The sequence below is a fragment of the Struthio camelus genome, chromosome 2 (assembly GCF_040807025.1).
Source record: "Struthio camelus isolate bStrCam1 chromosome 2, bStrCam1.hap1, whole genome shotgun sequence".
NCBI classification, from domain to species: domain Eukaryota; kingdom Metazoa; phylum Chordata; class Aves; order Struthioniformes; family Struthionidae; genus Struthio; species Struthio camelus.
The window spans coordinates 37,884,360-37,909,173 of record NC_090943.1 but is presented as its reverse complement, the minus strand read 5'-3'; the positions used below and the strand labels follow the sequence as shown (position 1 = coordinate 37,909,173).

The window sequence follows — 24,814 nt, the reverse complement described above, 5'->3', positions numbered from 1 at the left end:
CAAATCCATTTAAAGCTAACAAGCAATGTCTCAGCTCTCATTCTTCTAGCCTAAATAAGGCAAATTCTCCTCTCCGAAACAGCAAGGTGATTGGAAAAGAAGCAAATCTGACATAATTCTTCTGTACTTCTCCCAACCTGTATAATATGGATCATCAGAACTGTGCATAGTATGGTGGGTCTCAGAGATGTGGGTCTCACGAGTGCCTTGCACAACGTCATTAATATTTCTCTTTCTACTGATACAGATAGATCATCAGATCTACTTTGGCTTTCTCACAATTGCATTATACTGGTGGTTCAGTCTACTGGTCTGTCACAATAGAATATAAAAGATCATTTTGAACTACAGGCTCCTCCAAAACCTAATTTGTAGCTGAACTGTCTTTGTCCTCAAGTGCAAAACACTACATATTTGTATTTCGTCCCACTGCTAATGCTCTAGGCTTCAAATCAGGGTTTTTTTGACACTTCGACTTTCATCCCCTTTTGCTTCAGGGCAGTCTCTCAGACAAGAAACCATCTTTCATCCTGATACAACTGCTGCTTTTAACACTACTTCCTGTTACGCTACTTCCTTTTGTACTATGCTCTACTTTCCTTCAACATTGCAACCAGTATCTCATGTGGTAGTATTTTACCTAGGGAAGACTTCCATTTGGGTACATTTCCTTTTACCATCATTTTAGTCTGCAATTGCAACTCAATAATAAATCAGTAAGACAGTCAATTGCAATTATGAGGTAAAAATAACATTGCACTTCTTCCCAGTACTCCTCTTTCTTAATCTGATTTACCATGATGCATTATTATCTGGGATTTTAGAGATTGTTTGTTGAAAGTACAATGAGAAATGGAAACAAAGAAACATTGTAAGGGTGGAGAGGGTAGGCTGTTGATAGGGTAGACACAGTTGATGGTTCATTGCAGTGCCTCTATCTTCATGTTCCCCTCCTCATCTCATCCCAAAAGAAGCAGCATAGACCAGTAGGGAAATTAAGTTAACTATGCTTCCTATTAGTGGTTTAACAAACAGCAACTCCTACTTCTTTCATCTAGAAAACCATTTCTCACTGAAGAAAGATAGCAAGCTATCATTGTTCAATCTACATTTTGTAAAACCTCCTGCATTTTGTTCTACAACTCGTAAAATCACACATACTAGTGAGGTAATACTAACAAGGAAGGAAAAAGTAATGTGACAAAGTCTGTTACATATCAGTGCACTTGCTATTCTGCAACTTTATGGTACAATGTCCAAAAAGGTAGTCTTACTGTCAGTATTTGCTACTCAATCTGAATACCCACAGGCTAGTTTTCATGACTCTGCTAGGAAGATTATACAAATCCTTTAACCTCAGTATCTTAAGATCTTGAAGTTTTTTTTCTGTTACTCAGGATGTATTTTATTTCCATGGCCTCATCATCATGTAGCCATTTCAGATTTGCTACGTCTCCCTTACTGAAGCCTTCGGTAAATCAGAACCTTTATTTACATTCTCAAAGTAGCACCAATTTTTATTTCCTTATAAATAAGAATATAGCTAAATAACCTTTTGCTATTTGCACTGCTGTCACTTTCAAGGCCTAACTTGCAAGATTTAAAGCAATTCTAATTTTATTCCTCTACTTCTTCAGTCTTTAAACATAATTCTTATGATCAGTTCCTAAAACACTGTTTTCATGAAATTATTTTTTAAAACTTAGTATAAAAATTTCAGTCTTAAAAATATAATTCAGCTCATTCATCTAACATCCAAACAATGGCACAAAAATTGCTACAATCACAACCTGCTACTTAATCCATTAAAGAATTAATTTCAAAAGAAGATAGCGTCTTTCTGCTTAGGACTCTTTGGTCAAGTCTGCCAGGGTTTTCCTGCATGACCATATGGGCCGTATCATAATCAGTCATAACATACAGAACAAGAACTTCTAAGACAATCAGTTCCCAAAACAAAACAATTCCCAGGAGCATCTCTCTCATCTGCAAGCCTAGCCAAATGAGCCTAGGGTAGACTTCAAGCATCAGTCAATAAAATCTCTTGCCACCTAAAAGTGGATTGAGATCCAGGTTTCACCTAGGTCTTCCCTAGACTGCCCTTAGTTCACTTGCTTGAGTGCCCTTTTCTTTATTTATTAAAAAACAAAACAAAACAAAACAAAAAATCCCAGTCCTTCAGATGGGTAAATACAGGGCAGCTTTCTATTTCCCTCATTCCCAAGGAGTACTTTTATTTCTATATTTCCTTCAAGATCTATATTCCTATCTATATATACTACTTTTTCATCAACCACCTAGTTTCACATCCTGCACAACCTGCAGTTCAAGTTACCCATTTTGTTCTTCAGACACCCACTAGTTCATCCGAAAAAGCAGGGGGTACGTTTGTAGGAAGACCTCTACTCCAACCACACAAAGCAATACTGTCATTAACCAGCTACTGTTCTAATATTAGCTATTATCTAAAATTACTACTGTATTTTTTTAATCCTTTCAAGCCACTGTTCTACCCACTAACATTCTTTTTAACTTCAGTTATTACTCTCTTGCTGCAAGCAGAGCATGAAAATCACGAACATGAGTTTAACTCCTCGACCTTTTCCCTAATCTCTCAGGTTCAAGCATCAGTAATATCAGCCTAGTCTAACTTAAGTCAAATCCTTTCTTCACATACTGGTGTAAGCCCCTGGTTCTCTCCTTAATAAGACTTTTTCAGAATGCATAATAAAGCCTAATTAAGACATCTTTGAACCCTAAACTTGAAGTACGATCTCAGAGGTGAAGACACTGAAGAAGAATTCTAACAATAAAGAATTTTCTAATAAGGAGTTCCAATACTGAGTCAAATAAAGCTGTACTAACACATTTTCAGACTTATTTCATAATAACAGCAGAATGCTTTTTTAAATGAAAACATCCAAACACAGGAATTCCAAAACCTGACTGCCCCATTGTGAAGCAGCCACTCCAAAATCTGCACCTCTGCCCTTTAACACATCACACACATATATTAACAGCTCATGCATGTCCTGTTTCAGATTTCTGTTATTGTGAAGTATTCAGTTATCAATTTCAATTTAAAACATTGGAGTATTTAAATCAGATTTGCAGCAATGCAGACATTTAAATACTTCTATTTGAGGTCCTATTACAGATGCTGAACAAAACACTTGAAAATTGCTCAATAAATTCATGCGCAGAAAACAGGAACACAAGACAGCTTTTTATAGTGCAATTTAAATTAATGCACTTTAAAAGAAATTTAGACTAATTCAACACATTATTCAATAAAAAAATGAAAGTGATACTAATTTAAAATAAAAAAGATACTTGATCATGACATTTACCCCTCTTTTGGAGGGGAGGGGAGAGAGGGGACCCACACCAGGCAAGACAAAGTATGGAGAAGTTCTCAGTTAACTCAAGAGTCTACTTAACTTCAGTGAAAGTCTCCCTTTGCAAGGCAACCTGCAAGTAAAAATTAACACATGAGCAAGACTGTAAAAATCATAAAATTGAAATGAAATAGTCTCTGGCCCACAATCCCAGCTTTCAATTTTACAGCATCACCAAATATATTTTCCAGAAGTTTTATCTGTAGTTCATTTCTAAATTCTAATGCTCCCTTTTCCACCAAAATAATCCCTCTAGGAAAGCACAACTTATCTCTGACCAAACAAACTTAACATGAAGCTGTAAAAGCAGGTTCTTAAGTAAAGAAATTCATAGCTCAGGATAACTTGCAACAGGAAAAAGGGCTGTAATTATCTCACTGATATGATGCACTTCTTGTTTAGTCTAGGATCACAAGGTAAAGCCTTACTGACGAAGAAAATTTAGCAGAATACACTTGAAAGGTTCTGAAAACGTTAGTAGTGATACAGCGGATAGAAAATGGCTTTTCCAAATTTATTTACAGAATCACATTGCTGAGGTTTTTAACGCTTGAAAACACCACATAAAACCTTCTGCACTTTAAGAGAGGGGTGGTAAGACATGTTACATGCTTAACTGACCTGTACTACTGCCCAAAATGCACCTCGTTTACTTGAAAACACACACTTCCCCAGTAAGACGCCCTATTCTAAGCTTTTATTTTAACACAGCCAAGGTTTATGCAAGTTACCTATTCATTATCCTCAATAATGAACACCTTCCTTTAGTCCTTTGAAGGGTATGCTCAAGAACTCTAGGAAAGGAATAAAAAGATCACCTTGACATTCCAGGTTGTGAAGGCAATTGAAAGACTGCACAGAGTAAATCACATTGCACTTAGTTATGTGTTTCATCTCCAGACTACTACCCTATCCTATGCAATCAGGATTTATTCAGGATCACAAATGCTTAATTGAAAATGGGAAATTAATTTCAATTTAAGAATATCAAGGTACAATAGTAGGGGAAAATATATTTCTTTTGGTCTTAGAGCAGCTTGCACTAAGAACTGCGTGCTTTCTAAGAAAATTACCACTTTGAATGTTATCCAACCACTTTCACTTTTAAGTGAGTTTGCAACTTACCACTGTAAACATTGAATGACAATGTTTTGCACATTATAAGATGGATGCAGACACAAAAACTACAAAGCATAAAGCTATCTGGAAGTGGATGTCTTCAAATTGATATTTTGCACTGATGCCTATTGACAAGTCTGAAATTTTCTACTCTATTTCGTTTGAATATCAATTTTGGTTTCAAGCTTTATGAAATAACTTCTGGAATTTCAATCACGTACTCCATCACCCTAATTAAAGGGAAAACAGTGAACTTTTAGCAAAGGCTTTCAGTTAATAACTTCTGACTAAGGAAGTTAGAAGGAAGTTAGTGAGTTTCATTCATCTTCCCAAGCAACTCTTACTTTGGGAAGTGAGATACCAGGTGATAGAAGTGCGAGGACACAGCTCACAATTGAGAGTAGTGGATGGGCTTCAGTAAAAGACTGGGAAATAAATTATATGTCACGTCCAGAAATATAACTGTCAGCTTCATATTTAAACAACAATCTTTCTTCCAGTAACTATTGATGGCTTCATTTCCAATGTCCAAAGAAAGTGCTCAAATGAAGCATGAAGTACAGCTTACTACCAGAGCTAAAACTTAAGTAAAAAGTTAGAAACACATTATAAACCCAGGTGTAATGTGCTGCTATTGTACCATGCCTGTATCAGTTGACATTAGTCTAATATGCCTCTAATTCAAAAGCAGTTATACTGCTTCTGTTTATTCTTCTTCCTCTATAGCAACATCTATTTGAGCTCATATTTCCAGTCATCCATAACACCATACATTCTGCCAAATGCAAATACAGCTGGACTTTTCTTTCCAAAGAGTTCACACCACTGCAAATCTTGATTAAATAACACAGTTTATCAAGACTTCTCATTTTCCTAGAAAGGTAAATCACCATAATATCTGAAAGTGGAAAACTTTAAATAAACAACAGCCTTCACTTATAAGATGCTTTCTTGTAAGAAGGAGGCCATGATTTGACTTGTCTTTTTGACAGCGTTTAAAACTTGAAGTCTACAGGAGAAAAAAATTAAAAGAAATTCTAAGAACATTCCTTTCTAGACTCCAAACTGTAACTGCTATTTCTTAAAAGCAGTTTGTACATATCTTTATATACTAACTCTCTTCCATCCTACAGTCTTTGTGATGCGATTTCCAACATATCCCATTTATGGTGAAACAATAAAAGCCACGGACTCTCTTGGTTTTGGCCAAAGTCTTTTGTTCTTTTCTTCCGCTATCATTTAGGGTATCTCAGAGAAGAGAGTGGGAGGAGAGAGAAGAGAGGAAGATGCTAGTATTAGCACTACCTCACTGAAAAAACCTCCTTAGTTTCAATAATGGACTCTCTCAGAGTTATGCAAGTTTCTACGTACAGCTACTTTGGTATCAGGAGCCAGACTGACTTAGAATTGAATTTCATCAAAAGAAAAGAAGTAAAGAGGACTTTCAAAACAGCCTATTAAAGTCCTCCCTTGTACCATGAAAAGTAGCAGGAGAAGGATGCTTCTAGGACGCTTCTCCATCCCCAGCCTTGGGATTCCACTGCAACAGATACATTCCATGTTTTGGCCTGTCCACAGAAAGGTTTTACGAAGTCAAGGTCTTGACCTGCAAAAGAGTAATTGCTCTGCCCATCATCTTCAGCACAGTAGTTAAGAGTATTGGGTCTAGGAGATATAAAAAGAAAAGAGAGCAATGAATCCTCCTGTGGATAAATACATTCTTTGGAAAGAGCTAGCTCTTAAGGTTGCAGAATAATTTAACATGAAGTTACCCTCATATTTGCAAGTGAACTTGAAAGGGCAATGATGTCTTTCTCCTTAATGCTAAGATACGCAATATTTTCTGGGTGTTATAAGGTCAAAAACATTCATAACATTCATAGCTACTGGCTATAGAGAAAATGTACTATCTCAGCAGAGGGGTCATACAGCACATGCAATATAATAATAAAGAGATGGAGTAGTCATCTGCTATGCAAACTCAGTATTGAACTTAAATGGCCATATTGTTGCTCATCATTCTGAAAAGTTTAAAACAAAACCTAGTCCAAGTGATAATGCATTTTGAGAAAATGCAAATTCCACCTTATAAAAAGAACACTAAGCTGTTTGGTTGTTTTTCAGTTAATCTTCTTTAGCCATATTTCTTCCATTTCCCACTACATTGTTCCTGGAGATAGGTCCAATGGCACACCAACAAAGGCACAACACACGAAAGACTATCCTAACCCCGATGCCTGTTCACAGTCAGGTAACCAACTCAATGGTTTACTGGTATGTGTAGTAGTATTAGTCTGTACATAGAGACCCATTAGAAGGATCAGATTTTGGTGCTGAAACTCCTTTTGCAATACACACTTTGGAAACCACCTTAACAATAATAGCAGCAGTATGCTGCTTGGGAAGGTATTTTTCTAAGTTCTACTTACGTAATATCCTTTCTATAAATCAAGTTCACTAGATGACACAGAGCATTTCTCTACAGAAGTATGCCATGGTAGCAATGACATTGGATTCTGTAAGGAGGAATTCACGTTCAACAACAAGCTGTTGAAACATGAAAGAAATTTTCTCAACTGCAAGCAATGCTGGTGAAGTTTATTGTTTTCTAAACACAAGACCAGGATTTAAACATCACATCACTCTTCAGCATAAGCTTTCAGATCCAGACGAGTCAAATTCTACACAGAAGGGATCAGCGCTTGCTTTTTAATACCAGAAAAACAGGTCTGAAAAGAGCTCCTGCCAGCAGAGGTTCAAAAAAGAAGTCAAGTCTCTGTATTTAAAACTTAATTTCTCAAATTAATTACTATCCCCCTGCCCAGAACAACGGACATCAAGTGCCACGAAAGGAAAAGATGCAATCAAGCATGCATCATCTCAGCTTGGCACAGGAGTAAACCATAGCTGAAAGGGTAGTGAATAAAACAGTATAGTGCTTTTTTTGTATAGCTTATAATTACTTTAACTTCACAAAGTAATTACGCAAATTTTAGATGTGCTCAAAACTGTGAACTCGTTGTGTTTATTAAATGAATTGTTAGCATATTGAACAAGGTTAAGCAGAGCACACCAAGACATGCCTACATGTACCCTGTAACCTCCTGGTCTTGCGTGCCTGTTACATGCAGTCTTTTTTTGCTCTAACAGTACCTGTAAATCCATGCTCTGGCTCCATACAACTCCTCTTGACCTCCTTTATATACAAACACTGCTTCCAGGATGAAAATTCATGATCAGAGAAGTTTTGGCGCTTCTACAGAAAACTGTTTTCAATGCTGAAGACACTTAGGAGGAGAGCGTATTCAGTTTTTCAGAAGTAGCAGGAAATTGTAGCATAAGTAGGGAGGAAGAAGAGAGACCTCCTCTCATTTAATTTCCTCAAGTATCATAATGAAAGTCTATGCCATAGCCATGAACTTTTTGAGCATTTAAGATTAGGAAGCATTACACTACCTACTGTGGAGCCTTCTCTACACAGCTAAATGCAGGAGATCCTAGACAGCAAGTAGCCTCGAAGACCCTTGGAGAATGCCAAGTCCCCAGATGTCACTGCAATCACCACTCCAGCCAGCTGATACAGAAATTTGTCCTGATACTTTGAGACAATTAACAATAGGAGGAATGATGAAAGAGGGATAAGGGTGAGAACAGAGTATATGCAGTGTAACAGGAAATATACTCCAAATTACCCTCATACCAGATCCCCTTCCCAAAAGAAACACGTACTCTTCAACAGCGAAGAAGAGAGGTGCACAATACATCACTAAGTTAGTGCAGCAGAGCTGCAAGACTACTGCAGATTTGAAGCACAGAGCCATTATTGCAACTGCATCTGAGACAGTCTTGCTTTACACAAAGTTTTTAATTTAAATCTACAGCGATAACAGCAAAGCCAATGCAACATACACTGTCCTTTAATCTTTGAGGAAGACAAATAAATACCACCAAAAAAAATGAATAAACAAAAAACCAATACAAAACAAACTTACAGACTCAGACGTGTCTCAGAAGGAAAAAGAAAAAACAATACAGCTTATAGCATGATCCAGTTGATGGCCCACTAACCACATCTAGTCTGTCACTTTTGTACACAGCCTAGCACTTAGTGCTTTCACTGTGCTGAAAGCAGTAGTGCTCAAAAGGGACTGCCACCAGCTCCACTTATCTTCACGTATACAGCTTGGCACTTCCACGTGAAAGCTGTCATTATGCTGACCACTCCTTTCCTAATAGGAAGGGGAGGGAGGTTCCCAAAGCTGAGCAGGTTCAACTTCCATTCAGCCTACTACCTTAAAAGAAGTTCTTTAGACAATACTACAGAGAAGGGACCCTACAGAAAGCTTGCTTTTTTACTAACATGTTACTGAAATGATTTAAGTACATGTTCAGTTGCAAACAGGTGAGTGGACCCACTGACTACAAAGTTAAGGCACCTGCTAAAGTTACTCTTTGGAATTAGGCCAGAGGAATAAAAGCAAGGAGAAAAGTGAGCTACTTGAATAAAGGACTCATGCTGAGGTTTATATTCAGCCGCCCTCAAAAGAGACTGACAAGAGATATTTGCACCTATTTCTTTAAGTACAAATTGTGAAATATTGTATAGTATAATTCTTGATTAGCCCACTTGGAAAGATTAAGTATATACGAGTAAGAATAACCTTTGTGAACCAGCTATCCTTCCATCCACTGCTTCCATAGATATCTTCTTTCAGTGTTTAAATTTTATCTTAAAAGATGTCTCATATCTAGAGTCCTGATGACTCTACTGCTTCTGCCTCTCCATCTGGTTAATTCAGTCAGAAGCTGCCAATGAACTCTAAAAACTACTCAACAAAGGCTTTAGTAGGATTCTCATTTTGTTCACACCTAACCAAGTATAGTAATTCTAGATAATATTAGCTGAGATTTATGAGGCATTCAACATCTTCAAATGCATAAGAGTGTTTTTGGGTATCATTTGAAGAGACAGCATTCAAAGTACTGCTGGCAAGAAGTTTTACTCCTCTGTTTCCCTATTTCTGTACAAGAAGTATATGCCTGATGCACTTTACCTCAACTTTCTTCCTAAGGATCTATTTCTTCAGCAAGAGAACAGGCACCTCCAGTCAATCCCAATGACCAAAGCATCAGAAGATCAAACTACAGCTGGTTTTGAGAATGGAAGTTAGACATACCTTCATCACTTTGCTCAGCAAGAAGTTATCAATACTTAGTGGAAGACTTGCCCTCCCAGTGCAACCAGGGGTAAGAAAAATTTATCTGTTTTTCCTGAGCTCGGCTGTTGCACTATTTTAAAATTAAAGACAATTTGTTTTACCCACTACAATTAAGATATCCTATGTCAAGAGGAAAGAGCACCTCAGAAAGCCCAGATCGAGTCCTTGGGAGCGAAACTGCTCTTACTTTTATGTACCTCTCAACTTATAGCAAGATTGAGAACTTCTATATTCCATTTATCCCAAACTAGTGGTTTGCCAGTGACTACACTCCTTGTTCAAAGGCAGCAAGAAAATAACCTTGAAAAAGATTTTTTCAAACATTTGTACAAAACTATACTGGGACACTGCTTCTTTATCTCCTCTTCAACTGACTGATGAAGGGATCAAACACAAGAACCTTAGACTTTTGCCAAGAAATGTAAAATGATGAAATACTTAAAGCAAACAGAACAGAGAGCTCTGTATCTCTGGTTTATTGATTTATGTCTTTGTCATCTCATTTCCAATAAGTAGCAGAAACTATTTCTATAGCATCATGCCTGTTTCTGTATGGCAGTCTTGGGTTCCAAGATACATCAGGCTGATTTCACGGATTAAAATATTTCCTGTTCACCATTATCACAAAATGATCTAGAAATCTCAGCTCCATCCTTCTCACTTCCATTGGAGGACTGAACCAAGAAGCCACCAAGAATATTTTTCCTGCTGTCTTAAGAATCAATAGGTATTACTGTAAACCTGGAATCCTTTTCTAAATCAAATGACACTGAATAACAGATTGCCAGCTACCTGTAGAAGGAGTGAAGTGAGAGAATGATGAGACAGTTGCTACAGTTTGTTCCCAATTCTGAATCCAGAAATAGGATAATGTAAGAACAGAAGAGAAGACTGAGGGGGGGAATCTGATCAATGCGTATAAGTATCTGAAGGGAGGGCGTCAAGAGGATGGGGACAGACTCTTCTCACTGGTGCCCAATGATAGGACGAGAGGCAATGGGCACAAACTGCAACACAGGAAGTTCTGCCTGAACATGAGGAAGAACTTCTTTTCTGTGAGGGTGTCTGAGCACTGGAACAGGTTGCCAAAGAGGTTGTAGAGTCTCCTTCCCCGGAGATATTCAAAAGCCATCTGGACACAAACCTGTGCAACATGCTCTAGGTGGCCCTGCATGAGGGTTGGACTAGATGATCTCCAGAGGTCCCTTCCAACCTCAACCATTCTGTTATTCTGTGTAAAAGGGGACTTTAGAGGGAGTGTTTTTTAATCACAGCAATCTAAAACTGATCGCTGTTTCTACATTATCTAAGCATTTCCACTGGTTGAAGATCTGTTTGCAAGCACAACAGATGACATACTGTCAGTCTAACTTGAAAGAGTATTTCTATTGCTAATTTAGCAGTCTTTCCTTCAGCTTCAGATAACCACCTGTTAGCAGCGCAATGGCATGTAAGTTTATAGAATTCTATGACCCACCAAGCCAAAATCAAAACTATTAAGATGTTTTTTGTCTAACCCCATCATGTTGCACCTTTTCGTGTTTATGAAAACCCCACCTTGAGGCCAGGAGAGCCTCCAAAACCACATCAAGGTGCTAGCCAAAGCCTTACACAGGATGCCTGTGTGGAATATGGCATCAGGAGGAACAGATCAGATAGCAGCAGATGGAATTCTGGAGGACAGCTAAATATGCAGACGTATGTACTCTGGGGCTTGGAGGCTAAGCATCTATTTCTGCTGTTCCATCTGAACACACCATTAGGCGGAACTGAGCAAAGGCCAACTGAAGAGCAATCCATGTGGCATCCTGGTCAGTTTGACATGCTCCCTAACCTACATACAAGGGTAATCATTAATCTGCTGCAAACTCACTGTTAGCTTTATTACCAAAAACAGAGCTAGTAGTACTGGCTCAGTCCTTAGAGTAGGCTACAAAGATATGCATATCACATATCAGTTATCAAAAACCCCAAAGAAAAATCCACATAAATTATTTAAAGAAGCTAAAGAGTAATCCGGTCCAAGGATAAGAGTTTCTCATGTTTAATCAAACAGATCTTCAGTGCACCATAGCAATCCATATATGAATACTAGTCCAAGAAGTTGAAACTAGTTTTGAAGTGGAAGCATCTTGAATAGTAGAAGCACACAATATGAACAACATCTGCATCTAGTTCAAGAAATCTCTGAGTTAAAAAATAATCAGAAGCTAGGGAATTACTTAGGGAAAATATCATAAGTTTACCTCATTTTTATGCTTTCCTGGACAGCTTATGGATAGACACACTTTCTGTTACATGTGTGTTTACACACACAGTTAATGTATATATTAAATACTTCATATATACTTTATAAAAAATTCTCTATATATACATATATATACACACATACACTTTTTTTCTCTGTGTGTGTGTGTGTGTGTGTGTGTGTGTGTACACTGACATGCTATATTAACTGTAAAAGAGCATTTAATGGATTGATTATCTGCTCTAACACATTATAGTTAACAAACTTGTCTGGTTCAAACGGGTAACATCCTAACACTGAACAAAGTCAAATCAAACAGGAGAAAGGTCCTAATGGTGGGTCTTTCTTCATTCTTCGCTAATGACGTGTAGAAAAGTAGGGGGAAGAGAAAGGATAGCCAATTTGTTGTCTTTGTTGCCCACAAAGGGATTTCCTTTCTGGCAACTTTCAGTCTCATGCCTTCAGCAATACAAATCATTTTGCTTTCTTGGTTTTCAATCCCCTCTGCAAAACAGTCAGATCTTTTTAGAATCCGCTAATGCGTAGGGCCAGGACAATTATATAAGATGTTATTTTAGTTTTGATCAACATATTAAGTTCTGGATTCTGATGGTACTGCAGAGTAGGACAGTGAAATTCTTCGTAAGATTGCTGCTAATGATGTGTAGGCACTTACAGACCACAATATGCTGCTTCTTCATCCCTTTCTAGAAGCTGAATTTAAGCTTATCCAGACACTAAATTTTATAGCCCAAGCTGCTTCTTATCAAGAGACATAGATACCCAGAATAAATGAGCCGTGGCTTCTCTTCTGTCTTCTGGAGACTGCACTTAGAAATAACGTTAATAGGGGCTGTTGCTAGATTCTGAATGGTTTAAAAACTTGTAATGCATGCTGGAACCAGATATGGAGCTAGATGGACCTTTGGTCTGACCCTGTGACAATTCTTATCAATTGAAATCATACCTAATTAAAGAGTACCCAAATAATTTCAACTTTGTAATGGTCTCAGGTATTACGCAGCCAGGCTGCAGGACTTAACTGACAACACAAGTACAACAAGTTTTATCCATTACCCTTGCATTTAACAAGCAAATCTTGCATTAGCATACAATGTTCCTGTACTTTGATGCCAGATGCAAACTACAGAATTCAAAGAATACCTCTACCTATCTTCTGGCTAGCCTTATATTCAACACAAAGAGGAGGTCAAGGCCTTAGAGCTCAACACACCAAATATTTCCTTCTACCTAGTTCAGAACAGCATCGTATTCTCAGACAACAAGGTTGACGTACAAGGTCATCTTTGCAGATTTCTCTGATCTGATGCTTAAGTGAATAGCTACCTCCTTAAGTAAAATCCAATAGAAACAGGCCATTTATATCAAGGCATTTGGGGCTTTGGAATTAGCGTCCCACTGTGGTTCACAATCATCTATTCAGAAAATTACTCTTCCTGTCAAAGGTCCTCAAGAAAAACATTTTCTTGACTGTGGTATTTCCCAAGACAAACTGCTGCTCCATTCATTTAATATCGATCAGCTTTCTATCCCAAAACTTTGTAATAGAAGTAGGAAGAAGTAACTCACTTTGTTCATGCAGCTTATTGCCAAACCACTTGAAAGGTTTACAAGCCACAGCAAACCCAGATCTATGGAAATACAGATGTGACAAAGCATTGCTCTAGCTAGACTTACTTAAATGCTACATCTGAAAGATGTAGTGTGCTTACTTTCCGCTTATAGATAAATATTCCCAAGCACCCTAAATTAAGAATCTACTACTGAGACTAAGAGAATACAACATAAGTTCTAGGAGTAGAGCAGACTCTACCTGGGGAAAATAAAGTTACAAGTAAAAAGAAAACCTAATGTAATCTTTAAAATGAAACTACTCTGAGCTATCTCAGCCTAGTAATAAGGAAGAGTAGTAAGCTTTTAAAGTGATCTGAATTTTCAAGTAATTACAGAAAAATAAAACTCAATGTATTAAATCACCCTGGAGGAAAAAGCAGAGAAATCTAATTCAAACTAGTCTATAGCTGTCCAGAGAGATTACCTTCTGGAAGTGCAGTAATTATATCTGTAAAGTAAAATCACTTGTGCCTGGGGTGGGGAGGCCCAAAGGATTTTTTTTTTTTAATTTGAAGTGTGTAGAAGTTTCACAATGACATGAATTGTGAGAAATGTTTTGTACAGTACAAAAGTACACATTCTGAATAATGGTCTTTTTCAGTGGTTTGTAAATACATGCAACTAGTAAGACTGCAGAACACCAGATGTTAAGCATGAACGGGCATATAGGTCCACTTTTCCATATATTGCCCATACCTTTTAAACTAAGTAGCAGAGTGGTTTGGAACTTCTTGCAAAAGCACTTCTTCCGAGGTTTGTAACTAAACTAATGCCTGTAACTCAAAAACTCTTACTGATATCACTGAAAGTTTGCCTATACAGATTTTTGGAAGTACCTTACAAATGAGAATACGTTTTAGAAAATATAAAGCTTATTAGCTATAACTTAGTAGCCCAAATAAAGTGCTTTGTCTCAGCAACATCTCCAGTTAATAGCAAGGCTAAACACCACCATTTTGAAAGTCCCACTGTCATAAAAGCTGTGACGCACTCCCAGAACAGCCTTGGTGGCTTTTTCAAGAAATAAGAGGTATGATCAAACAAGGCCTAACCTTATGTCATGTCAACAGAAAAGACCTTTATGAGGAGACAGAAGCTCCAGTTTTGAATAGCTAAAAAAGAAACAAAGTGAAACAATATGCAAAATTTGGAATCAGTTATGAAGCATTCACTTCTCTTAGAAATTTCAAGTGACTTGTGACAAACTATCCTGAGATCTTCCATTCCACTAGCATAAGGACCAACAGTGACATAGTATACAAAGGATAAAGTCAGCCTGCAAAACTTTTATCAGAAGGCAGTAATGAATTATGGGAACATAATATTTTTAAAACATGCTTTGGAAACCAAGGATCTTTGTTATACTATGTATTTCTTTCCCTAAACTCACCAGGAATACTATTGCTTAAATAAAGGTCATAGACATGGCATCATTCAGCATATTAAAATATTTTAGTGGACTCCCCAAAAGCCTCTGGCCTTTTAAAATAAGGCAAAATACTAATTGCAGTACTTTGAACACTAAACAACATCATTTTAAATGACTGACTCTTTCAAGACTATTTAATCCCAAGCTAGCTTTAACCACAAATGTATTCAGCTGCACCTAGATAGCTCGCTCATTTAGGCTGATCTTTTGGATACATATGAAAAAGTTCTGTACAAAGAGAATCATTACATTGTTAATGGAAGTTCAAGAAAATTAGAATTAAAACATTGATAGTCATTAGACTGATTTCCTTCAAACACTATTTGCATTCACTCTTGCAGAAGGTTGAGAAATCTAAGTTTAAAATGGCAGTATAGATTACTTACACTTCTTGAGCTCTAAAGTAATTTAACACCATCACCACTGGAGATCTATCATACTATCAAAGATTTTTTTTCCACACAATTACCTGAAGATTACACATTTCTAACTTGCTTCCGCTACTTTTTCCGCAGTCTGCAAATTATTTCAAAACAGACCATCAGATTCATATAACCCTCCATCAGCAAAACTCAGGTGTTTCTATACAGGCCAATATTAATGATTTTTATCCCTGCAAGAGAAGCTGAACTCACGTTAAGAACAAAGTTTTAGCATGGATATGGCCATGCTTTCACTAGCTAACCACAAGCAATAAAAAAAAAAAAATCCAACTTTTATATAAAAGAACTAATTTTGCTAGTAACTTCACAGATAACTCAGGCAGAAACTGCATTGGTCACAAATCCCATTTTGTCACATGAAAGCCATCAACAGTTAAGCATAAACCCACTCTGAAAGAGAGGAAATCACTGGGTTTTCTACCCAAACACATTCACTTTTCAGAAGTCTTCTTTTCCTAAGAGCCACAAAGTATGATCAACACAGTGCTCTTCATTCCCGTAACTGTAAGGGAACGGCATAGTTTCCTTCTTGTATCACCCAACATCATCACTGCAAAGGAAAAAGATTTCCCTGCTGGGCTGCTTCTCCTAATCTAGCTGCTAATTAGTCAGCCCTTCCCTTTTCCATTTCGCATTGATTAGTACCAAGCCAGTAATTCCTTCTCAAGATCCCAGCTCAGCAGTTTTACTGTTACATTTCACCGTTGCTGAACAGCTTTCCTGAACTGCAATATCATGGAATCCAACCTAAGACTGAGAACCATACGGTAAACTTGGAAGGACTTTGTTCTGCAACTGTTTAGTTAGGCTATGTATGTTTACAGAGCTATATGCCAAGATTTGGCAAATAAATCCATAAGCGTCAGTTACCTAATAACTTCCTAATAAATGTACCTAATAAATTACCTTCGACAGTAAACTTGCATGCTTCCAGTAGACAATAAAAAAAAGTTTCAGCAAATTGACTGCATTGACTTCCCCAAGCTATAGACTACTGGATGGGAAAATCATTTTTGTAACCTAGTTAAGATTTCTGAATCTATGAAATTTAGCTACAGTGGTTTCTTATTTATTTAGTTACTTACTTGTTAAGTAGCACTGACTTTGGCTTATCACTGTACACAGCTAAGTAAGCAGGCGCTTGTACAAAAATAGCTGGATACTAAGTCGCTTCATCAGCCAGAGCAACAACAATGACTTCAACGAAGATTTCTCCATTTTAGATTTCATACTGTAACCACTAGAGGGAGTATTCTAGCTAAATTTCTACTGAGAAACAAGAGGGTTCTGTTTAAAGCTTTCATACCGACACTCAGAACCTTAAAAAAAAAAAAAAAAAAGCCTTTCTACACCTTTCAGCACCTCAGAGCCTCTCCCCTTCTCACCTACACAAACATTCAGTTTCTCTCCCACTCTTAGAGCTGAGATTTCTAATAACGTCTTGATCCCTAAGACCTACATCTTCCACGCCCCTACCTAATTAGGTGTAAAAATTAGGAGAAAATACAACAGCCAACCCTCCAGTGTTTTCCTACCATTTCCTAAAGTTTCTTCTGGTGCATTCCCTGCCTGTCTTTCTGTCCTTGAGGCTGCAAAGACTTTTCTCTCTTCTACCAACGGCAACATGAAACGGACACGACCCCTGCGTGCAGCAGGGGAAAGATGAGGGTCCTCAACCTTCAGCTAGCAATTCAAGTACAGTCATTAGCTCTACGTAACCAACTAACGTTACAGAAGAGCTGTTTGAAACCCAGTAACACTGGCTATCGGTTCATCTCGCTTCCTGTAGAACAGTGATTCCAAAGCAGTGGGTCCATATTAGCAGTCTTGAGCCAAGACACCTATGGGATTATCATAGTACTAATATCAGAAAAATAAAATGGACAATTTCTCACACAATAGGTCCATGGCAAAATTAACTTTTATCTATGCAGCAACTGGACCACCCTGGAGAAAGCTATGAAACAATGAAACAAACATCACAGAACCAGCCCAAATATCACCAGCTTTTCACTTCACGGATAAGTTTGAATATCTCACACAGCACACCACACAAAGTAAGAATTTAGCCTCAGGGGTAGGATCACATATGACAAATGCCAATTACATTGAGTAACGTGCTTCTGGATGTTGCTCAAAGACTATACAGAATCTATATAGAAGAGCTACACTGATCAGAACTGACCAAAGTGCTGTTTGTCCCATTCTGCCATTGCTTACCAAATCTAGCATAAGCAGCAAAACTACATGATCTGGGGAGAGCAACTGAATATCTGCATGACTTGCATTCAGATGCCTTTCCTCCAGTCATACATTCTACAAACGTTAAGTTTCACTTAACAATTTCTCTCTGCCCAAGTGTTCTTCACCAATGAACACATACACTGAACTTGCTAATTACACCTCCTCCTCCTACAGGTCCACTGACCTGAAAAATGCAAAATAAGTTTTAAGAAGCAGTATGACTATTGTAAATTTAATATCATTCAAGTAAATCTATCCAGCAACACTGTATTTTGCTACAATGCAATAGTTGACAAAGCCGGAATTGCTTAGAAAGGCAAAAGAAACTTTTCAACCGTTTCATCCACTAGACTGCAGTTTGTCTTCTCAGTTTCACAACTTCTGCTATATAAGCAGTTTCATCTTTCCAAAGAGACTTCTGTAAACTTCAACAGTGAATTAGGAAAGGTATGGGGAGGAATTTTAATAAGAAGGTATATAAATGCTTACTTACCAATTGTCACACTGACGTATTAAAAATAAATAAATAAATAAATGTCACATAAACAGCTGTTAAGACATTTTATATGCAGAGCATACAAAAAACTCTCATATGCTCCTTACTTGCATATCTCGGAAATTTAAACTGGTAACAAATAAATGAACATAAAATTATGTAGCTAAATATATAAAGAAAGTAATAATATAGAACGGCTAGTGTATTTTTCTTTCATTCCCTTGCGGAATTTACTTCAGTGCTCCCTCACATTATATTATTAGCCCTAAGAAAAAGCTTTACTCTATTCTACTCAATTTATTTCCTTCTACATTGTATCTAGGCATTTAAAGTGATATCACTTTAACTTTTCATTAAATCACATTTGACTAGTGGGTGAGACAAAGCTTTAATTGAGATGCTAAAAACAAAGTATCTGAGTAGTCACTCTCACAAGAGAATTAATACTTGAATGGCAACACTATCTCAAAGAGGCTTAAATGGACAAAACTTAAGAAGTTAAACTACTTTTCTTACCTCTTAGCGGGCATTATTTTAACAGTATTTTAACAAAACATTTGGAATCAAAAAAGTAAAAGCTTAAGCTTGCTTGAAGTCAACAGCTATGTCTCCACCTACTGGAAAAGAGAATTTAACTGAAAAACTGGTTTAATCCTTTGAGGCTCAGATAAGCAGAAGTCATAAGAGCAATATAGTAGTGCAAGATGGGGGGGTGGGGGGGGAGGGTTTCCTTTCATTTTTTTCCAAAGTGTGTGTGGAAATCGCTGGCATTTTCTACAATCAGCATAGATATCATTCTGTCCCTATTCTCAGACAGATGCTTGTCAGAACGCAAAACCAGTCAATACCTTTAAAATAAGATATCTAAATAACTTACTGAATAACATCTGTTGTCAATAAATCTGAACAAGTCATCTAATTTCAATATTTTACTAGTTTCTACCATGCTTTCATGAAACCTGCATACTAACATTAGAATGATTTCTTTAAATAAATGATTTGCTTAAAACACATAGAATAGTTGCTAATATGAAACATTCTCAATATATAAAAATTTTTAAACTAAAAAGATGATAAATAAAAGTGTAGAACCTCCCATTTTCAAATCTGCATTTTTATTATTAAATAAAGTTTGTGAAATAACTCACCATCATTCTAAAGATGCTAAATAATACAAAATAAGAATGTAAGTATTTTGACAGGGAAAAATACCTCTCCCCACCTCCCCATCAGCAAGTCAAATGTCTCCATCATTCTTGTAAGATATTTGATCATTTTTAGACACCACCCATAAGCAAATAATTCAAGCTTGCTTTATTCTGAAAAAAGCTGTTTTTCAAACCACAGGACAGCACATTAGTATCACAATGCTTTGTTTATTCCATTACAAAAGCCAACAGTTTTGCTGTAGTGTAACCTGAGAACTACTGCAGATGGTTAGTAGTAATGACCAGGGAATCAAATAAATCCTAAACTTAAAAGTGATCTTAACTCCTCCCCACCAAACTGACACTAAACCATTATTCTAATATTTTGTTGAACTCAGATAAAAAAAGATTTTAGTCATAACTGTTCTAAACTAGCCCAAAACACCGACTGGTCCAGCTATTTGGCACCGCCTTCTCCTAGCTAGTATGCACTTAACTAAAATCTTTTATCAATGTCCCCTACTACTTAACTTGTGATAACGAACAGTCACATTAACACCCTCACGTCAATGAAAACAAAGCATTATGCTCCTCTAAAAGTATTTGTCACCTGCACATCTGTATTTTAGCGTGCCTTTCAAATGTCAGCCTGAACAAAACTCGCTTTTTCCCCCCCGGAACCCTTTAGGAACTTCTGTTGTGGCGGACACTATAACCGCTTTCCCCAGTAGACTCACTCTTTAGCCTGTGATCATATTCTGCTTCACATTTCCACACAAATAATTCCAATACTGTCTGCCCTGCTCCACCTCTATGATGTTTCTAAAAATTCAGTTTTTCCTGCCATGCACAAGGCCATACCCATTCCAGCTGTCCTCAGCACTGAGTTTATAGAACACATACTCTTTAATGCATACTGTTACTAAGGCAGGTTTCTCCCCTCAACTCAATTTATCTATTGGCTCTCCTTTCCTCATAACAAACATCAAACATGACCATCTCACTCAAGGTCAGCTAAAACAAGTAAACAAACAAACAAACAAATAGCAAAAAGCAAGCCTGAGATGTAGGCACTGTTGAGAACCCTTTTGTCTGTTCTATGGTATCCTTCTGAAGCAAATACTCTTCTTGATCTAAGCACAATCACTACCTCAGCGCTCCAAACTAAGACAAGTCAATTTTTCCCCATTTTTACTTTAAACACAGAACACAAGAGGGCATATCACTTACAACTACAGCAGAAAGCATGCATTTAAAGCAGGACACCAAGCTGTGTTAAGATTGCATTAAAAGCGTTAAGTAATTTTTACAAATAAACATATTTAGGAAAAAAAGTATGATCCAGTGATTGAGTAACTGTAGTAATAGATTCATACTGAAGGCTCTGTGGTCTGCCGTTATGGTACTATAAAGTCTTCCCCAGATCATCAACCTTTGTTCATATATGCACTTTGTAGAATACCCACCACTAGGAAGTAACATCACATTGGAACTTGGTCCTGATTGAAGAAGTTATATGTTTGAGGACAATGCTCAGATCACATCCTTAACAGCCCAGAATAAAGCCTGCCAAATTATTTGGTAGGATATTTGATTTTCCTGCTTTTACTCTGGCTAAACATCAATTAAAGATGCCAAAAGTAGCAAGTTATATCATCTAGATTTCTGCTCCTTTCTGGTTCCTGAGGTTTTCATGTACAGTAATTTAGGGAAAAAAAGTTTGACTAAAAATGTTATGCTTTTAATAAGAAGCATCTAAAAAAATGACTCTCAGAGATTCATTAGATTCATTCTCTCTGTAGCTTCCTTAAGACACTTTCATATTAGCTAAGCATGTTTTCACTTCCTTCATTATTTCTGTTTTACTTAAAAAACCATATGTGACTAAGTCATGATTTAACTTAATAGCTGCCATTATTTATTAAAAAAAAAAAAAAAACAACAACCACAAGAAGCAGTTCAAGAAAGGTCCAGTTGCACATATGCTGCAACAGCTTTTCAATCATTTTGGAGTTTTCTGGTATGCACAGTTAGTCCACTAATATAGCAGCAGAACAGATACGGCTCCAAATAGCTGCTATGGTATATTTGTCAATAACTTCCATATTAAGTAGTTCTTGACAACAGAGGCAGAAACAGCAGTGATTTGCAGGATCTGAAACAAATGCAAGCACATAGAATTCAAAGAAGCTGAACATACACACTTTCACACAGATGCTGAAGGTTCCATTAAAAAAAAAAAAAAAGTAGTGTCTCATCTAGAAAAGACGAGGAGATTGAAAGCTAACAAAGATACCAGCCTTATAATGACACCATGCCTCAGTATTGCAGATTTTTCAGAAAAATATGGATCCCAGGTAATCTATATAGTGCAATACCTAGACTCAGAGAACAAAATAAGGAGAGCAAGATCATCAATTCCAAACATTTCAAGGAAGGAAAGAGGAAATTAAAGATTTCTCTGAAGAGTCCTCTAAAAAAATCACTTAAAATTAGCTCAATCTAGCCTCCAATTACCAGCATGTTATTTAAATGAGAATTTTCTCCATGGCATTTTTGATAAGAATTTGTAACAGATGTTGCACGGTCCAGTCACATGGCAAAGTGTTAAAAGCCAACCACCACAGCAGAAATAAAAGGAAACATTATGATGCTACTGTCAACTCAACCAGTTTAACAGACACTATCTGTTCAGAAGCAGCATGCTAAGGTTTGTTCAAAGCCTCCTCTAGTCTGACGTCTATTTATAGCTGCCTAGCCTCTCTACAATTTCTCACAGCCCCTCCTCCTCCCAAAAGCCAAGTCAGGAGAAGTTTAATGGATGTAATCTCGGGCCCTGTGCGGCAAGCCGGTCAGAAGCTCTGCAGCTCTCTTCCAGCAATCCCATGTGCAATAAAACTGGGAATAAGAGGAAGAGAATGGTCTAACCCACACAGGAGCCAAATACATGGGATAAACCTTATCTCTGCTCCTTAGGAACAAACTCATTTTTCCTCTGCCAGCATGTCGATAGCGTTGAACCACATAAGCATCAGAGCCTTAGCAAAAGATACCTGCCTCCTTCCTTCTCACCACAGAGAAACAGACTAAGCCAACTGTCTTGAAAGCCAAGACAGAAGCTATCCAAGTCAGCTCTGACCCCTGGACAGCAGCAATGTCATCCACATACCTTCCCACTTACACTTTAGTGTTACTACTGTACATTGTATGTTTCTCAACTGGAGAGCGGGTGTTTGTTGGGTTTTTTTTCCAATGCAGTTTCTGGTTAAGAGTTGATATCCGCTACCCAGCCATGCACGTGTGCTCTACGGTTCCAGACATATTCAGACAGGTTCTCTTTCACCAGCATCTCCATCAACAGTTTAAACACCCTAGAAAGGGGGCATACATTTTCCTGAATACGGCGCAACAGCACCGCAGGCTGACCTCTGCCACAAGCCCACCACCTCCCTTGGTGCCTCTCCCACTGCCCTACCTCCACTTGCTTGCAGTACTGGTACAGAGCCTAAGGAGGTGATAGCACTGTTGCAAACTCCTGCCCACCCGATTACAACCACATTTTCTCCCCTTTTCCCAATCAGAGGCAGACGGAAGGGGAGGGATGACTTCCCCGGGAGGAAAATAACCAGGGAAAGGCCAGGGCAGAGATCAAGAGAGGAGGAAGCATCCCAAAGGGGGAGCAGATAATCCCCGAGAGGCGAGGCTGCGGAGGGGCACAATCGGGGAGGGAGGGAGGGAAGGCAGGCGAAGCGGGGGAAATAATCCGACAGCGAAGGGAGGGGATAATCCCCTCGGAGAAGGGGGGAGGCGGAGGATCCCGGGAGGGAGGGGCGGGAAATCTGATAATCTCCAGGAGGAGAGAAAATACCGGGAAGGGGGTGGGGGAAGGAGGGTGGGCGGGTAGATAATCCGAAGCAGCAGATGAAGAGCGAGTCTCCCGGGGACGCACCCAGAGGCGGGAGGAGGAGGGTTAATCCTCCTTCTGGGGGCAAAAATCCCTTTTCCCCGACTCGGGCGCTGCCATGTTCGGTGCCCTGCAGGCCCGCCCGGCGCCGGTACCTGTGTGCGGGCGGCTCTTCCCCCCTCACACCACACGCACACGGGGCGCCTGGGCGGCCGCCCCGCTCGCGGCCGCCCAGCAAGGGGTCTCCGCCGGCATGGCCGCAGGACGCCGCTTCCCGCCGGCGTGCGGGCAGACCCTCCTCCTCCTCCTCCCCCCCCCGCCCGCCTCTCCGCTACCGCAACTCACCGGCTGGCACCGGCTCCCGCTCCCCGTCCCCTCCTCAGCGGGCGCCGCTCAGCCCCATCTACGAACTCGGGCGCGCGAGCCGGCCGTTGGAGGACGGGGCGCGCGAGCCACCGCCGCCGCTTCCCCCGCTCCTGCCGCTCTGCGCTCGCCTCGGCGCGCGCCGCCGGGGTGGCTGTAGCACGCGTTCCCGCTCCTCCTCCGCTCCCCCAACCCCCCCCGCCCCCGGCCTCCGCGGCGCGCGCGCGCGCGGCCTCCGCGGCGATGGCGCGCAAGCACCGCCCCCACCTCCTAGAGCTAAACGGCCGGGCGCGTGAGGGGGCGCGCGCGCCTCAGCCTCGCCCCCCCCCCGCCTGCCCCGCCCCGGGCCCCGCCCCGTGTGTGTGTGTGTGTGTGTGTGTGTGTGTGTGTGTGTGTGTGTGTGTGTGTGTGTGTGTGTGTGTGTGTCCCAGAGGGGAGTGTGGTTGTGAGAGAGGAGCGTTCGTGACAGGACGGGTGACAACGCCTGTGTTTGTGAGGGAGCGTGTGAGAGCGAGCAAGTGTGTGTATGTGACAGCGTGAGGGGGCGTGTGTGTATGAGAGGGCGTGTGCCAGAGGGAGGGTGTGTGTGACTGTGAGGGAGGGGCTGTGGGGGGTGCGTGTGTGTGTGTGCGAGAGAGGGTGGGTGGGTGTGAGGGAGAGGGGGTGTGTGAGAGGGAGGGGGTGTGTGAGAGGGAGGGGGTGTGTGAGAAGGCATGTGTATTGAGAGGGGTGGGGGGGAGGATGTGTGTGTGAGAGGGGGTGTATGTGTGAGAAAGAGGAGTTGGGGGGGTGTGAGAGAGGGGAGTATGAGAGGGTGTGTGTGTGTGAGAGGGGGATGGGAGAGGGGGTGTGCGTGTGACAGGGAGTGTGAGTGAGAGGGGGTGTGGGGGTATGTGGGAGAGGGTGTGTGTGAGAGGGAGTGTGTGTGTGTGTGAGAGAGAGAGGAGTGTGAGGGAGTGTGTGTGTGTTAGGGAGTGTGTGTGTGTATTAGGGAGGGGCTGTGTGTGAGGGGGGTATGTGGGGGGTATGTGAGAGGGGTGTGTGTGAGAGGGAGTGTGTGTGTGGGAGAGAGGAGTGTGAGGGAGTGTGTGTGAGAGGGAGTGTGTGTGAGAGAGGAGTGTGAAAGGGTATGTGTGTGTGTAAGGGAGGGGGGGTGTGAGAGGGGATG

General features: G+C 39.7%; 1 protein-coding gene across 2 annotated transcripts in view; it reads right to left on the bottom strand.

The window, feature by feature from the left end:
* PALS2 (protein associated with LIN7 2, MAGUK p55 family member) overlaps window positions 1-23,852 on the bottom strand; it is a 52,095-nt gene extending 28,243 nt beyond the window's left edge. Inside the window, exon 1 of one of the 2 annotated variants that reach the window (XM_068935120.1) lies at window positions 23,629-23,852. The gene's annotated coding sequence lies outside the window, so the exon portion shown is untranslated. The remainder of the gene's footprint in view (window positions 1-23,628) is intronic. The other variant, XM_068935121.1, reaches the window with a different exon arrangement.
* Between the last annotated feature and the right edge of the window lie 962 nt (window positions 23,853-24,814).